Genomic DNA, 19,768 nt, shown 5'->3' with positions numbered 1-19,768 from the left:
ATTTATATATATATATATATATATATGTATATATATATATATATGTGTGTGTATGTATGTACATGCGCGAGTATTGGAATATGTATTCACTCTTAAGTGAATAAAAACCGTTCATTGTCAAATGATCGAATGGATTTTCGAACATTCGAAAATGAACCCGTTACTTGCCAAACGCATATGACACGTACACACATCCTTTTTTCTCTCTCACCCTCTCTCTCATCGATTTTATATACTCCAGTGTCTACCTAAACAACTGCAAACTGACATCCTCTCCTTACCCCTCCCTATTATTTCTCTCCCCCTAAGTATATCTCCACCCACGCCTAGCCGAATTTGCTAACCCCCGGGCACTACAATCTAATATATTTTAAACTTCAAAACTTTACTATTGTCGATCTTCACCCCCTTATTATCTCTTTCCCTTTTTATCTCGTATTTCCTCTAAAGCCGTTATTCCAAGTAATAATAACCATGTCTGTAAGGTCTGAAGAGGCTGCTGGATCGTAGATATAGTCCAGCAACCGAAACATGTGTAACTAAAAACATAAAACGTTAATAAGAATAAACCCATACTTGCTCTCCAATAGTATTGAACATTCTATTCAGGTTTTTACTAAGTCCAATTTTTACTATATATATATATATATATATATATATATATATATATATATATATATATGCATAAAAGTTTTAGGCCCTATTTCTCCGATTTGCATGTAAACATAACTAAATATTAATGTTCAGTTTATTAGTTAAGTAGAAAATATAAGGCAAAAAACGCATACCTAACTGTAATTAACCATGGTCACATTAATGTTAAAGCATATAGTATAACACATACGTTATCATAGTTTAACAGAACAAAACTTCTCAGAAATATGTACACATTCTATATCTGAAATTATCTCTATTGTATAGAAGGTTATCTAATTAAGGAGTGTCATTGCAAAAAGATTGTGTGTGTAAGGATATGGAAGTGCCTACAAATTGTTGTTGCTTAGTTTTTACAGTCTGGTCTAAATTTGTAAATATTAATTTATTATTATAGCTTGTTCTTTAGTAAAAAGAAATTCTTACATAATTCTGCCAATAACATCGACACATCACTTACACAAAACTCCACAGAAGAACACAGTAAGTTCTACTGGCAAAACTTAATCGTCAGAATTGTTTGTTCTTTCTGTGTTCATTTCTGGTAATAGCTATTAATATGACAGCAGATGAACATAAATGCACAATAAAACCATACTCATTATCTTAGCCATTGTTTTACGCGAATAGAGTTTTGTTTTAGCTTCAGAAATACAGAACTTTTCCTGCCTTTAGTTGTCAGTCGTTACCATGTTTATGATGGTGATTATGATGATTATAATAATAAGAAGAAGAAAAAGAAGAAGTAGAAGAAGAAGAAGAAGAATTTTGTAAAGAATAATAGAGAAATACCTCAGGTCAAAAGATTGAAAAAGAATACCTTAGGGAAACAAGAAAACGATTCACAACCATATTATATAATATACATTTATTTAACGGACGGTGTAACTAGTAAGATAATATGGACCTTTTTTAGATTGGACCAAAGAAGAACTGAAGTATCTCAACTAGATAACACGGAAACATATTGCAATACACAATGCAATACACTGAAAATATAGTACTAACCGTATGTGAAACGGAATAACGGGGAAAGAGGACTGGTTTGTATTTAAGACTATGTAAATTACAACAAAAAAATAGGGAAATACATAATGCAAGCAACCGGAAGAATAATTGCCATAGCAAGAGACACTAAAAAGAAAACGATCTAAAAAAAATGAGAGACGAAGAAGTAGACGATATTAGAAAAATGGGGAAAGAAACAGCGACATCGACGATTGATTAAAGTGCCAACACATGCGACTAACGAAAACATGGCTACAAAAGAAAACGTAGAAACTGATAACCAAATAACAGTTGTGCAGGATAACACAATGAGAATAAACAACATAAATGCAAGGATCGACAAGACACAAGGAGATTGCGAATGCAAACTATTTGGACGAATAGACGAAACCATGAACCACATAATAAGCAAATGCAGTTAGCTAGCCCACCCAATATAAAAATAAACACCCGATCAAGTGGTGAAAGTAGTTAATTGAGGATTATGCAGACAATTGCATCTGGAACAGAAGGCAAATAGTACAAAAACAAACTGGTAGCAGTACTTTAAAATGAGATCACAAAATCCTGTGAGGCATGGATATACAACCGGATAAAAACATGCAAGCAGAAAGACCGGTATCATAATAGTAAGCAATAAACAGTTTGCCATCTTGTAGATTTAAACTCTTCCAGTAGACAAAGAAGGCAAAGAAGCGAAGCAAATACAGGGAACTGACGAAGGTACTCAAAAGGGCATGGAAGATGTACAAAGTCAAGGCAGCATCACAGATAGTATGGCCGCTAGAAAATACGGAACACCTTGTAAACAGTATAAAAATGATTGGGATTAGAGGTATTGGTGAGAAAATACAACGCATAACAATAATGAAAACGGCTGAAGTATTAAGGAAAACTCTTGAGTGCGGAGACAAACACATATGTACAGACAGCCGGACATACAAAAACACAAATGGCATCACATGGAATCATAAAAACTGAAATTGTATAATTGTAATTTAAGCTCATGTGCGCCAGTTTCCTGTGTCACAATAAAGTCGCACCACACTAAATAACGGTATTAAGAAACAGTAACCCCCTCCCCCAAAAAACTGACTAGACATTCACTGGATTAGTGCAAAGAAGACTAGTACCCTAGATAGATATTTTGCATTGCCAATCTCAGTGTAGATCAATGGCCACTGGCGACGTAAAATAATTGGTAAGCGGCTGTGGCGATAACCTAAATTCATATGCAAATATTATCGAAAAATGTGGAGAGTATTGACAACCTGGGGGACTTTTTATCATTCAGATTCTAGAGAACACCACGAGAAATATTTTATGATGACATGTGTGACTGCTTTTAGGCAGTAAATAATAACAGGAAAACCTCTGGACATGTCTAAGTGAAGAAACAAAAAGAGAAACAGGATTTCCATTCAGAGTTGCACAGAACAACGGGATTTGACCTAACCGTACGGAAACAAACATTTATAAAACACAGTAAAACAGTAAATGTAGAGTCTGTAAATATAAGTGCAAAACAGTAAAGCATATAATATGCGAATGAATCAAACTATTTTTTTAAGAATACACAGACACAACTACGTGAGAAAATGTTCCCTTAGAAATCGGCAAAAGGCTGCACTTCAAATACGATGACAAATTTCAGAGAGTAAAACCGGAGACACAGCTGAAATAGGAATATCACAATATATTTGGTGCGGATTATCAAACAGATAAATTGATCCGGAGAAGGGAACCGTACGTAGTAAATATTATCAAATGGGAAATAAATTTTTGTTTTAGAAGACTGCAAATCAAGAGACAGAAAGATGAAATAAATACGCGAAACTTGCGAACGGATTAAAAAAGAAAAGAATTTTGAACAAGGCTACAAGATACTAGGAGAAAGAATGAGACTATACAGCACACGGTAATGTTGAAAATAGCGGGAGTATTTAGGGAAATTACCGATTGCTGGGACTATTTTCGCTAACGGAAACTTTGAAAACTGTATCAGAATTAAAATAAAAATATAAATAAAATATCACTCGGATTCAAGAAAATTGACACAACACAATTTTAAGTTACACATTTCCTCGGGTTAAATAATAATAATGAAAAAATATTAGTGGTCTGGGCATCGACCTCCGCAACTAAAAATAATCGGGAAATGTCAGCGAGAGTATAATTTCCATGGAAGTAAATGACTAACCTGATCTTCACTGGTTTAATGCAGAAGGGACTTTTTGCCACTTAGATTCCAGTTAAGTTACAATCGTTGCTGCCAGAGAGAAGTCAATGGTAAGCAACTGTTGCGATTACGCAAATTAATTTACAACGGTTATCAAAGAGGTGGAGAGCGCTCGAAATCCAGGTAACTGTTGTCACAGAGACTCCAGATAAAACTATAGGTTATCATGTTTGATGGGGGCTTGTGTGAGAATTAATATAGAGTACAAATAATAATAATAATAATAATAATAATAATAATAATAATAATAATAATAATTAAGAACACCACAGCTGCATATCTAAAATTTATACACTCCCATCATGCATCCCACCATAGTTTCACCACCGCTCCTCCCAATAAAAAATGACACCAAAGAACTGAGAAGGGTCAAGAAGGACCGAAAAACCGAAGAGAGAGCGCCAGCCAGACCTCGGTTTGACAAGCGCAAAGAGAACTGGGACTTTGGAGAGGCTTAGTGCTACTCAAAATCCAGTATAAACCAATGGCCACTGCCGGCGAGAAATCAATGGTAAGAGGATGTTGCGATAATGCAAATTCATTTGAAAATGCTATCGAATGAGATGCAGAGAACTGGACGTCTGTGGATACTTGTTGTCACTTAGCTTCCAGAGAACACCACAGGTTTCCAATCAGATCGTTGTTTACTTGTGTGAAAGCTCCAAGTGAGCCAATAATAAAACCCTACAGAATAGAATGTAAACTAGGAAAGTTTTCTGTCGTATATCTAAGCGTAAACAATATAAGAGCTCGAACCTGGTACCCACAGGACAACGTGTATGAACACCCTATACGCGACCAAAATCAACGACGGAAGGGAAACCTATCTTCAAATCCATTGCGTGAGCGTACTTATTTCGACTTTTACTTAGTACAAAACACGGAAAGGATAATCATGGCAGCGACAGACACTGAAAAACTCGACGAAACAGAAAACATAGAAATAAGGATAAGACTAGAAATGAAAAATGGGAAGAAAAACACCTACATGGAAGATCCATAAAGATGATAAAATGTTGAAATAACTAAAACACATGGACATGGATGCGAAAAAGGACACGTAAGTCGGGAAACGTATGACCGCAGATAAAAATAACTCGATTAAATCAAGCCACATCAAAGCAAAGATTAACAAAACACAAGAAAACAGCGAATGTAGACTCTGTTGGCAAAGAGACGAAACAATAAACCATATAGCAAATGTATGCAGCAAACTGCCCCACCCAAAATATACAATAACAGACACACCGAAGTAGGAAAGACAATGCAATGGGAATTATGCAAACAACTGCATCTCGAACGGACAGACAAGTGATACTAGCATACGCCACAGAAACCTGAAAACGACAATCATAAAATATTGATGGACATGGACATAAAACTGATAAACTCATCTAAGCAAGAAAACCGGACGTCGCAAGAATTAACAAGAAATAAAAGCCCTATAAAACCGTAGAGGTTGCTGTTACATCTGACCACAGGGTGAATATCAAAGAAAAGGAGAAACGGAGCAAATACACAGAGGTAGCCAGAGAGCTGAAAGGGACATGGAAGATGAAGAAAATCAAAATAATACCTATAATAGTAGGAGCACTATGAACAATCCCGAAATACTTTGAAAAAAGAATGGAAGAAACTAGAATCAGATGAATTACTGGAAAAATACAACGAATAACAATAATGAAAACAGCTGAAATATTAAAGAAAACCCTTGAATGCGGTGACTAATGCAGAAGAGCAAGAAGCTCGGGCAAGACAAACTGCTGCAGACGGAAAACACAAGTAAGCGTTACAGAGAACCAAGCTCAGCATAGCTGTAATTTCTCTAATCCTACCTCACCCCCATTACCACATCACTTCCCCCCTCAAAGCGTGACACCAAACAGTAAAGGAGATTAAAGGAGGAATGAAAGATCGGGAAGAGAGAACTTTTTTTTTAATTACATTTTCACCCCAAACAAGGCACATTGCCACTTAGGTGTAGGAGGATACTATCAGGGGAAACATCTACTGGGGTACTATGTAGGGATTAGGGCAGCGAGATGTTGGTTCACGTTGTACTTGAACTTCTGCATGTCAGTACAGTTGGGGAAGCAGTGACCTGGAATGGAATTCCAAAGTCTAGCAGTTCTGGGGAAGAAACTACTGGAGTAGAAAGATCTTTTACATCTAGGGATCTCTACAGTGTGGGGGTGGGATTTTGCAGCTTGTCGGGTCTGTCGAGATTCATCATTATAATACTTGTAGAACAGGCAGAGAGATGCAACGTTTCGACGATGGGACAGAGGCTGAAGCTTAAATGCCAGTTTAGGGCTTATCAGATTTGCGACTCTCTTTTGAACCCTGTCAAGGAGCGAGAGACTAGTAGCCGATGCACCAGCCCATAAATGACAGCAATACTCCATACGTGGGCGAATAGTGGCCTTATAGAGGTACAGGATACTTTCGGGTGTTAGAAGTTTTCTAGCACGGTAGAGAGAGCCCACCTTCCTCGCAGCGGCCCTGGAAATGCCCTCGATGTAATTGTTCCAACTAATGTTTCCTGTGAACGTTAGGCCAAGGAGCTTGAGAGACGTACTCTCAGATAAAGAGTCGTTGGCCATTGCTATAGGTGGTAGAGAAGGTTTCTTGCAATTATTGAATGAAACCAGTTTTGTCTTGGCGGCATTGAACGTGACCATCCATTTTTGTTCCCATTCCACTACTGATTGGAGGTCATTCTCTAGTGTTTCTGCCATTACTTTAGATATATGTTCATTTGTTTTCCTGTCGTGCCTGCTATAGAGTGTGGTGTCATCAGCATATATACCTATGTCAGAAACAATTTTGTCGGGGAGGTCATTTATGAATATCAGGAACAGCAGAGATCCAAGGATAGATCACTGGGGCACTCCCGCATTTACATCATATTGTTTAGATGTACGACCGTCGAGGACAACCTGATTTTTTCTCTTATCTAAGAAGGATTTAATTATGTTAAGTATTCTACCAGTGATACCGTAAGATCTAATCTTCCTGAGGAGACCCTCATGTCATACCCTGTCAAAAGCCTTAGATATATCTAGAGCTACCGCTCTGCCCTCTCCCGCTTTGTCCAGTGAATGGTATATGCGTTCAGAGATTACAGTGAGGATGTCTGCCGTGGAACGGGCTTGTCTATATCAATATTGTTGGTCGGTCAGAAGTTAAGCATCTGTAAGGTGCTGGACTAGAGCATTGTTAATTAAGGTCTCAAATATTTTGGCAAAAAGTGGGAGGAGGCTAATAGGGGGATAATTTAATGGGTCAGTTTTTTCGCCAGAATTCTTGAATACTGGTACCACAGAAGCAGTTTTCCAACATCCCGGAAAGCAAGATTCATTAAGGCATGTGTCGTAGAGTTTGGAGAGAACTGGAACTACTTCGGCTGAGCACTATTTTAATAGCACAGCTGGGATGAGGTCGGGTCCACATGCTTTTGAAGTGCCAAGGTTTTTTATGATAGCATGCACCTGAGCAGGGGTGATTATCAGATCGTCTAGCGTGGCGTCTGTCCGCATAGGAAATTGAGATAGGGGATGGTTTAGAGGGTCCAGTGTGGAGTTTGAGGCAAACCGACTGGCAAGCATGTTAGCCTTCTCGGTTGCTGAGCAAAGAACCTCGTGATTGTTTGTTAGTGGGGGAATTGTTGATTGCCCATTATTTACTACACTGTTGTAGATTTTCTAAGTGATCTGACTTTCGCTGATGAATTCGAAGAGAACATGGATCTTGGGAATGCTTATTGCCACTCAAATACCAGTGAAGACCAATAGCCGCTGACAACGAAAAATCAATAGCAAGCAGCGAGAATGCAGATTTATTTGCAAATACTATCGAAAGAGGTAGATAGTACTGAAATCTAAGGAGACGTATTGTCACTCTGTTTTAAGGGAAAACACAGTCTGTTTTCAAGGAGATATATTTGATGGCCTGTGTGAAAGCTCTTCCTAAGCCAAAAAAAATGATAATAATATATGAAAATATCTCGTAATAAGGAACGTTATCGTTTTATACATTAATGCTATTATACTAACGTTGATATTTTCTACACAAATCTTCATGAAGGTAGTAAGATGAAAACATTTGGAAAAAAAGCATTTTGCAGATCTTAATTGTAATGAGACAGAATGCATGAATTATATAGTCCTATAAAGATTTTTGTTAGAGTAATGTTAATAAAAATCAATATAGATTATAAGTGCTAAGAAAATGTACATTGCGGTAGACTTTATTTTACTAATGCTTCAAGAAATATCAGCTATTTAGATGTAGTTTACAATGTAAAACACAATTATGAAATTCTGACTTCATATGTAAACGTTTTTTTTTATTATTTTAATTCAATTTTCACGCCAAACAAGGTACAGTGAACTTTAAAGTAGGAGGTTACTATCGGGGGCATAAGTTGCAGAGGCATTATGATGGGAGATGAGCAGCTAGAGATCTGTTCCCATTACACTTGAACTTCTGTATGTCAGTACAGTTGGAAAACAGAATTCCGGAATGTAGTTCCAAATTAGCAGTTCTGGGGAAAATCTCTTAGAATAGAAGGTTTACTTACACCTATGGATCTTTACTGTGTACGGGTTGGATTTACCTGCTTGTCAAGTTTGTCGGAGGTATTTCCGTCGAGGGAATACAAGTGCTTGTAGTTTGTCAAAGCATTCACCATTAAAATACTTGTAGAACAGAAATAGGGAGGCAACATTTCGTCTATGGGGCAAAGGCTGACGCTTAGATGACAGTTCAGGACCTATCAGGTTGGCGACTCTCTTTTAAACTCTGTCAAGGAGGGAGACACTAGTAACAGATGTGCCAGCCCAATTCTGACAACTGTACTCCATACATGGGCGAATGATGGTCTTATAGAGGTACTGGTTACGTTCAGGCGTAAGCAGTTTTCTAGCACTGTAAAGAGAATCCACCTTCCTTGCAGCGACCTTGGCAACAATACTCTTAAAATATCTGATAAAACTCATGTTCCCTGTGAATGTTTGGTCGAAGAGTTTTAAAGAAGTACTTTCGGGTAATATGTTTTTGGCCGTTGCTATCAGTAGTAGAGAATGTTTCTTGTAATTATTGAAGGAAATAAACTTAGTCTTGGAAGCATTGGATGTGACTTTCCATTTTTCCCACTTCCATTGTAGATTGGCGGTCATCCTCTAGTGGGTCTGGCATTTTCGTATATATGTGTCCATTTGTTTTCCCTCGTGCCGCTTTAGAGCGTAATGTCGTCAGCAAATATACCCAACTCACGGACAATTTTATCAGGAAGGTCATAAATGAATATTAGGAATAATAAGGACCCAAGGATAGACCTCGGATGTACACCCTAATTTATATCATATGGTTTAGATGTACGATCGTCGAGGACAACCTGAATGCTCCTCTTTCTTAAGTAGGATTTATTTACACATTAAAATTTCCATTGTCTTGTATAATAAATACATAATCGCGTGGGTGCACGCATTATATTGCTGTCGTGTTATTATTATGCATTATTTTTACTTAGAAAATTTTGTAAAATGCATAAAGCAAGAATTGGCAACCGATAAATCTGATTGTGCCGACCAAATATCAATTTTACGATTTGAGCCTCAATGTCTATTTCGGTAAACGATGATGCTTCTACTTTTTGTCTAATCAAATAAAGTACACCAACGTTAAGGGAGTATTACAGATAGGTAAAAAGAACGAAATTTTTTAAGCGTTAAAATGTTTTCAGGGCACGCATGCCAGCATTGCTGTGTTCACAGGATGTAGCAACTAATATTCTCAGTAGGCGGACATGTTTACTTGGCAAGAATAATAATTACTGTGGGATAAACTTACGATTATTAGGTTTCTCTAATAATTGCAGCGGTATTCACATAAAATGGAAAGAATGTACTATATATACACTACATATACACAGATAATTGATTTATACTAATATTTTAGACTATATAGGTTTATTCGTATATATATATATATATATGTATATATAAAAAAACATGATATATGTGTTTACAAATTTGTTTGCAAATATTTAACACAAAAACCTATTAACTACTAATCATATAAATTGAAATTAACGAGAAATATTTATTATACAGATGAATGTATATAAATATGTCATGAGGTTGAAATTCAAAATTTTCATTTGAATTTGTTGGCATATTTCTGTTTATTTTCCACACATTCATTCACAGCTGAATGTGGTTTAATTTTTATCAGTCTTATCTATCTGATGATAGACAAAACAGTGAGGAATGCTGCTGCACCGCTAAATATTTTGGTTTTGATTCTAGCTAATGGCACGCTAATCATTTTATTTTAAAGCGTTTATAAACAGTACTATAGATATTGAAACTCCATATAATAATGAACCCGCTCACCTTTATTTCATAACTGTGTTTTGAATAAATTTTCGTAAATTCAATTCTACGATACCTTGACTTTATATGCTTATATATATATATATATATATATATATATATATATAATAAAATAAATATATATATATAAAATAAAATAATATATATATACATGTATATATATATATATATATATATATATATATATATATATATATATATATATTCAGAAGAGCAGTGTGATAGTGGAAATAATATTACAAGTTTGAAAAGCATTTCATCCAAGGCATGAAAATTGTTAAACAAAATGTTTTTACTATAGGTTTTAAAAATAAAGGTACAATATTCTTTCTGAAATGTATTTCTCTTCAAAGTGCCCGTTTTTAATTTTTAAAAAGTAAGGTATAAAAATTTATTTTAAATTGAATCAAAAAATTACCTTGGATTTATTTTATTTAATGTACATTCTGTTGCACTTTTAAAAAAATCATTGGACATTTTATATCTATATCAGTAATTGCTCTATCAAAGATACTGTTTTGTAAATTGCAACAAAATGTACATTACATAAAATACATCCAAGGTATTTTTTGATTAAATCTAAATTAAATTTTTAAACCTTACTTTGTAAAATTTATAAAAGTGCACTTTGAAGATTAATAAACTTCAAATTGAACTTCGTATCTTTATTTTTAAAGCCTATAGTAAAAACATCTTGTTTAACAATTTTCATGCTTGGATGAAATGTTTTTCTAACTTGTATCTTATCTTTTTAAGATTATATTTTAAAACTCTCCTTTTCTCTATTCAGTTTGTATTTCTCCTCACACGTCAACTCATTTTTGCAACCCCGTATTTGTATTATAAATATCAATATTCTCTCTGTTTCATTTTGTATTTCTCCTCACACCACAACTCATTTTTGCAATCCCGTATTTGTATTATTACAAGTATCAATATTGTCTCTGTTTCAGTTCGTATTCCTCCTCACATCACAAGTCATTTTTGCAACCCCCTCTTTGTAATACAGGTCTGAATAATGAGAAAATGTAAATTTTTTTAACAAAAGCTTTAAAATAACGTTTTTAGATTAAATTTTTTAAAACAACTTTCGGAATAGAAAATCTTCAAAATTTAATAAGGAACATATTTCATATAGGTTTCATTAACAAATATTCAGTACATAACGAGAAAAATAGAGAGGAAATTTTAAACGGAGTGCATAACAATAGTAGTCCTTGCCAGCCAAAGTCTTTGTTATTATTATTATTATTATTATTATTATTATTATTATTATTATTATTATTATTTAAAACAGTTTGTGTCCTGCTCTTTCGCGCGAAGACTAATATATATATATACATATATATATATATATATATATATATGTATATATATATATATATATATATATATATATATATATATATATATAAAACATGAAATAGCGAGTCGGCATCTAAATATGAATTGCAAAATTTGCACGAATTAAAATATATTCAACCGTATTTTACGGCCCGGCAATGCTGAACTTATCCAGATAGGGTTTTATTTTTTTTTCATCATTCTGTGTTTCTTAAAATAATGACGTGCAATATATTGAGAATTTGAGCCATTTTTCATTCCAAACAAAAGGACCATGTGATCACGGGACGAGAATTACTTTTCGATATGGATCGTTTGCAACGAGTCGTTTGGTACGCTTTTTTTCATTACTTTAATATTATCTTTCCATTACTTTTAACATTTCATCAGTCAAACATTCGATTTATTTTATAAAAGAATATTGCATTACGTTTAACTGGAAACTGTTATTTTCTCTAAAATATGGGAACAATTAAACAAAAACACTCCGGAGCATAACTGACGTGATTTTTTATCAAATAAAGCCTTGATAACGTTATAACCATTAGTAAGAGAAAAACGTACACAGAAAATAGAGCAGTAAAATTTATTAAAAGTACATACACAAGTGGAGGTTACTCATGTAGTCGACAAACAACCTTCTTTAATCCACGGGATATCGACTCCCGCTTTACACATTTATCTTCGGGTGATTATTGTGCATGGATAACTGCATTCGTGGGCAAGACAGGTAATCCGTGAAAACACACACCTCCCAAGATGATTAATCCCAAAATATGTATCAGTGATTTTTTTTCTCTTTGGGTAGTCCAAGAGTCGATCTATTACCTTTCTTTTAATGCAGGAACATCCTAGTGCTTGTGTTATTTTAGATAGCTCAGTATCAACTATTATATTAGGTTCTACTTCTCCCTTAAGTAAATCTATTTGTTGTCCAGTCATGTAACTTTTTCGAATGCTTTTCGTGAGAATTTCAGGTCATGGATTATGAAGACAGCATTGCCGCGCCGCTTGATTATTTCCCACGGTTCCTTAAAAGAAATCTAATAGCTAAAATGTTTGTAGTAGACCTTTTCTCCTAAACTGTATTTTTTAGTAGTTCCGTAATAGTTCTACATTTTGTGGTTTGTCATTACGAAACATAATTACCGTTGGTTATTAGGGTGCTAAATTTTAAGGTTTTGTGTATTCTTGTATACTTTGAGAAACTACTGTAACGACTTGACGATGTGTAAGACTTTTGTGGTCATTTTGTCGTGTCCAAAACATGTTAGACGTGACCGTTGCTCTTATGAAAATATTGTGGACTTGCGAAATGTTTTATCGTGTATGTCGCGAAAAATTATTTGAACTGTTAAGAAATAAATTTACAATTTACAGGGTTTAACAATATCAGTGATATCTCGATAATCGCATCACCAGTAAACAAAGCACGCATCAAGCATTTCATCTTTCTTGTTCCAGGATAGATCACGTGGTAGTTTTATTATGCATTCGTATTTGCAGAGTTTAACATATAATGACACACTATAAAGATAGACGATGCGGCATATAGATATCTGTCTTCCTAGTTCTAATTTCGGCTTTGTGGTTATGATTAATTCATCATTCACCGCTTCTGTCTTAATTTCTTGAAAATTCCCTTGTACTTCTTTTTTTTTTTGCTGAGGGATATCCTCACCTTCATAGATGTTGCTAAGAAGTATACGCCAACTCATACTGTGGTTTCTTCACGTGATAAAACGCTACGGGATAAGAATGTTGTAATTAGAGTGTTGTAAGTATATCCCCAGTAATTATTATCTTTGGTAGTTTTTGTCGTTCTCTTATCACGATTTTGTCAACTAATCCTCCAATATGCTAGATAGAAAACCGGTATATCTAGACAATGCTGAATTTGAACCGTAGCAATGAAAGCCTATATCCACTGTGCCACGGGTTCTAATATATATATATATATATATATATATATATATATATATATATATATATATATATATACCAGTTCTGAAATTTACCATTTTTCTATTTGGAGTTTCCTATATTATTTTCCTCCCTTTTTTCTATCTCTTGATGTATCATTCAAAGTGAATCCCTCTACACTGTTAAATGATGTTTTATGCCAATATGATGAACTTCATATTGTTTGTTTATTCTAATGCTGTAAAAGAATTGTATATTTTGCGAACCACTTCCCTGTAATAAGAAGAAAGGCATTCCTCGAAATACTATGAAATTAAAATTTTCTTGTTTTATTTGTACTACTTGTCGAATAATTCAAATTTAGTATACCTTCATGACAGGTTTAAATGGTATTTTGTGAATTTGAAATAATTTTTTTCCCAAACTTCAATATTTTTAATTTGTATTATATATATATATATATATATATATATATATATATATGTTTATACATTTATATATATAATACCAATCAAAAATATTGAAGATGAAGAAAATGCATTTATGGATATATATATATATATATATATATATATATATATATATATATATATATATATATATTAATATATATATACATATATATTGTTAAAGTGGTTAGAACAGCAGTCTAAAGAGCAGAGTGTATTTTAATGTGATAGTAAAATCATTAATGTAATTATAATACAAGAAAAGAAACGTGTAATAATTAACGATTTTCCTTAATATCTTAATATTTTCCAGATACATCTGCCTAACTTAAAAAAAATGTTGGTTTTATTTATTGTGTCTTTTAGTTAAAAAAAACACCCAATATGTTTGCTGATGAGAAGACTTTGTTTAAAAAAACGAATGATCTGTTAAAATTATTGTCTCTGACTTAATGTCTATCTCAATAAAAACATCGTTTTCGAAACGATCGTACATCGTTTCCGAAACGATAGTTTTTATTTGATTTGTTGTGTTCCTTCTTATGAAATATATTTTTAATTTTTACTTTTACTTTGAATGTAAATCATCAATAATCTTACTAAATATATACATATATATGTATGTATATATATATATATATATATATATCACTAAATGTTTCTGTTTGTATGTTACCTATCATCTTTTCTATTTTATTATTAATGCGCAATGAGACGTTATTGAGTCTTTGAAACTTACTTACACAGTCTATTTGCTTGTAGAATTTTAGTTGAGAAGATATATATATATGCATGCGAGAATATAGACTGCTAATATTGCATTGTATAAATAATTGTAATGTTTATTCTATGACCATAATAACACTTTGAGTAAATCAGCTTTTGGGCATTTAATATGGACCTATCATAATATGTAAACAGATTGTGTAAGGCACAATAATATAACACATTTTTTGACGTACATATCTTTATAAAAACTGTCATGAAGTCTCATCTTCATGTTATAATGTGACAAATCAACTCACAAATTAACATAAACTCTGAGACAGGCATCAAAGTTATAAAATACTTTTCCTGACAAAAAGATTAAATAACTATATTTTATACGAATTGTGATTTCATGCGTTGATGGCTTCATCGCCTAAAACCACATCATATTGTGCCTAGGAGAATGTGATATCCGTAGGAACATAATATGATATGTGTCCCCCTCGTGGGAAAATGTAAATAGGTTTGAAAATAACTCATGAATTTATATCCTTATCCGTTTGACATCGGTGTATCCTGCTAGATATCACACATTCCAATAATGTTACATTGTATTTTTTCAATAAACGTATATCTGCGAACAAGTCACACACACAGATACACATACACACGCAATCACACACACATATAGGATTGGTTGGTTGTATTTTTTTTTGTTTTATGGCATATCAACCCTTTTCAGGTTATTTAATGTCGAATCCAAAGATTTAAAAAAAAACGTTTTTAATAGAATATATTTGTTGTATTCAAGTCGGTTTCTACTTAACCCATAGTTGGGACCCTAACAGGTATCGCCACTCCGGGTCAGAGTGGACCTGGGAGCAATGGCAATTAAAGGGTGGCTCCACACTCTCCAAATCCGCAAGCTGTGGCCTCACCACTGAATATAGTTTAAGGTCAAATCAAGGATCACACACACACACACACACATTAACTCATACACACGCGCGCACACACATTCACACACACACACACATATATATATATATATATATATATATATAAAGTAGTAGCGTTCGCGTGTGTGTGTCTGTGTCTGTGTGTACAACTCCCAATGACCAAAGAAATATAAAGGTCATATGGGGGTACACCTCTCCTGGTCAAGAAATATTATAATCCATGTCAGGATACTTCTGTCAACGGAGATATTATAGTGGATAAGTAATTTCATGATATAGCATTCTTAAAACCACATTTACATTATTGAGTTACGGTTTAACATATCACATTAAATTAAATCTATTTAAATAATTACCTCGATGACATTACTTATTCGACATAATAGCGTTGTTTCAACTGTACTAATTAAACACATTTGAATTATTTAGTTTATTTAAATTTCAAATTATATTTGATTTAACTGAGTTTATCTGAAATCTGAAACCGTTCTATTTTCAAACTAAACACCAGCTAGCCAAAAGGGGAAATAACGGTAATAGTTTAATTGAAAATTGTTTTAAACGGAGCACGTTATGACATATTTGGTTTCATTACGAAATATTATTCTTAGCGAATTATTATTCTTATTTTTAATTAAGAGGATTTTTTTTTTTTGCTGATTCTTAATTTTTAAGTAACCATTTTTATTTGTTAGAGAAAAATAATTAAAACAAATTTCCTCATTTACTTGCATTCTCACGAGGGCAAAGTTTGTCAGAGACACATGTGAACAAAATCCATCATCCACTGCTCTTTTTGTTTTTTGTTTATAAAATTTAATCGGTGTTGTCCAGGATTTATTATAATAATTATACCACAGCAAGTGTGTTTAATTGCCTGCGAAACAGATTTTCTTCATTATTTATTCAATATCTAAAATTAAAAATGGTCAATTTTTACGACGTGACCCAGCGTCGTTTACTCTAGAAAAGTGGTCAATATAAAGTTTCTTTCCAACTCCTCAATAAAAAAAAACGAATTTAAACAATTAAATCTGAGTAACAAACAAACACTAATATTAAAGACAAAAATAAACAAATATACTTCAAACGGTTTTATCAAAGTGAATACTCTGATAGATTAGCTTTTGTGTAGACATTATTCAATCAAAGACTTATTTTGAAAAACAAACATTATTTTATGGGATATAGATATAGGTTGTTTCATTATAAGAATAAGAATTTTGTTTATTTAATAAACGCGTGACCATCTAATAACGTTAGACTTACTTATCCTTGTTATGAGACCAGAAAAGATATTTATAAATTAAATGTTATGAAAATAAGATAACAATGAAATGAGTTTATCGATCAATTAAAGATTTTCAAAATCGATATCATTCGAATGAATCAAATCAAATTAATGTAAGCATTTTAATGAATTTTAAAATAAGAATTATACTGAAAAATGCCATTTTGTCTACACGTCAAAAGAGGCGAAAAGAAGTTTTTTGAGTTTATTTTTTTAGTCAATCGTCATTATTAGTTAATAAAACTGTTAAATCATTATTATCATTAGCAGCAAACCAGAATATAATATAATAAGATAATAGAATATAATAGAAGATAATATAATATAATATAATAATATAATAGAATATAATATAATGCGCTGAGTACACATATAAATATGAGAATAACGTAGTAATAACTGCGTCTTGAACACGCATATAAATGGAACAAGTAAAAACCACCATAACTACTTTAGAATGGAAATCATAAATAGTGTAAAGCAAAGAAGCAAACAGATAAACTAACCTAAAATTGCGGCATATCATAACAATTAACAAGAACAAAAGACTCTGGCAGATCTTAGATTTCGTCGTTCGAGGCGACCCAGGTTTATATAAAAAACACGGAGAAGCGGAAAAATACACAAAACTGACGAGATAGCAAGAATTGATGTGGAAATGAAGAAAGATAATATCAATAAAAGTAGTAATACTGGTGGCAATCTCTATAAACTAAGAAAAAAATCGCAGATAAATTAGAATAAGAGAGATGACGGATATCAATAATGAAAACGAAAATCCCTTGAATTCAGAAACTAATATACATGAGCTACACACGCTAACTGCTCATATATAAACCGTAAGCGTTAACAAAATGCTAGACGAACATCAGATGGTATCAAGCAAACAGGAACCGTAAGATTGACAGTTACCCCCTCTCAAATAAAAAAAAACAGTCGTGATGGATCAGTGAGTATGAACTCTAGTGGAGAGAAAACACAAAGGATTTCACTGGGTGAGTACGAATAGAGTGAGGAACTTAAGGAAGTTAGTGCACGCCAAATTCCACAGAAACCCAATGGCCGTTGCCGGTGAGACATAGCAGTGTAAACTACTCTTAAAATAACTGTTCTGGCTTGCAATAAGCCACAAAGAAAGCAGAACAAGAGAATAGAGTTTAAACAATGTATTACTGGAACAACATCGTAAAAAGGTTACAAATGAAAAGAGTAGTAAATATCACCGAGCAGGCGAGGGTAACTCTGGTGTGTAATCCATACCTGGGATCAGAAGGTCTACGGTTTATATAATGGATAAAACAGTCCATTTGGAGGGTGATCCCTCCACAAAACCCCTCCCCTCCGAAGCTGATTTCCGCGGTTGTGTAAATCAGTATTTCTTCCTTTTGAGGCACACCAGCAAGGGGTCTATGCGCTTCCTCTTTCTGCCGGAGCGTCTCAGTTCTGACATCCCTTGTGGGAGGGGAGGATATGTCAAAACAGTCATACACAGTTTTAATCGCCACATTGATGTCCTGCGGTGGTTCGTAGAAGCGTTGCCTGATTTGGTTCAGGTGCCTCGTATGTTGGAACTGTAGGCCCTGGATGGACTATGTAACATGGCCGATTCTTCGTAAGATCGTGCCCTGTTCCTAAAAAGAAACCTTATTTCTAAAATGTCTAAAATACACGTTATCTCCGCTGTTAAACCGTTTCGTTGGCATTGTAGAGGTTCTGTTGTGTACTATGTGTTTAGGTAGCAGTTTATCATATACGGATTTTATTTTCCGTCCAAACATGATTTCTACTGGGGATCCAACATCTAGTTTGTTCGGATTTTTCGTGGTTTTTGTGTAAGCCTGCAGAAATTGCTGAAGGGCCATTTCTGTCGGTGTATCGGACGCCCTTTTTAATGCCCTTTTAAGCGTAATGACAAAGCGTTCGGGTTGGTCGTTGCTCTGGCGTGGTACTGGGTTGTCGTAATATGCTTGACTTGATACATCTCGCAGAATTCTCTGAACGTGTCGAGGTGAACTGTGTAGCGTTGTCGCTAACGAAACAGTCTACAACCCCAAACCGAGCAAACAATGCCAATAATAATTTTACGTTGTTGCTGTGGTTGTTCTTTTGCATCTTATTACCTCTGGCCATTTAGAGTAAGAGTCAACTACTATCAGGTAGTAAAAATCCTCCACAGGTCCCGTATAATCGATGTGGATCCTCGACCAGGGTTGTTCAGTCTTAGGCCAAGGTTTATATTTTATCGCTGGTGCTTTTGCAGGCAAAGCTCATCCTTTGCATCTGCTCACCATGAATGTAATATCTTGGTGCATAGCTGAGCAATAAATAAAATTTCTCGTTAGGCTTTTCATTCTGTTTTTTCCTGGATACCCCATGTGAAAATACCTGAGAATTCTTTTTTGAAATGTTTGGGGGATGAAAACCCTTTTACCGTATAAAAGTATTTCGTCGCAACCAGAATAAAATGTCTGAACTGGTGTCACTCAGCGCTAATTTCTACTTCGTGGTTTGAATGAAATTGTCATTTAATGATTCTGACTTACTTTCCTGAAGTATGGCCGGCAGTTCGCGGATAATCTTGTTTATCATGTTTTTTTTGCATCACTATTAATACGTAGTGTCGCGATTACTGAATCTTCAAGAGGTTCCATTTTGGTAGGAATCAGTTTCGATAGACAGTCCGCATGTGCTAGTAGTTTTGAGGGGAGAAATGGAATTGTAAAATTATAGTTTAGCAGAATAGTTCCCCATCTTAATAGTCGGTTCACAGTGAATGTTGCAAGTCCTTTTTTTAT

Source organism: Euprymna scolopes, chromosome 31 (assembly GCF_053919585.1).
Source record: "Euprymna scolopes isolate OS-2025 chromosome 31, ASM5391958v1, whole genome shotgun sequence".
Lineage (NCBI taxonomy): Eukaryota > Metazoa > Mollusca > Cephalopoda > Sepiida > Sepiolidae > Euprymna > Euprymna scolopes.
This window is presented reverse-complemented; position numbering follows the sequence as displayed.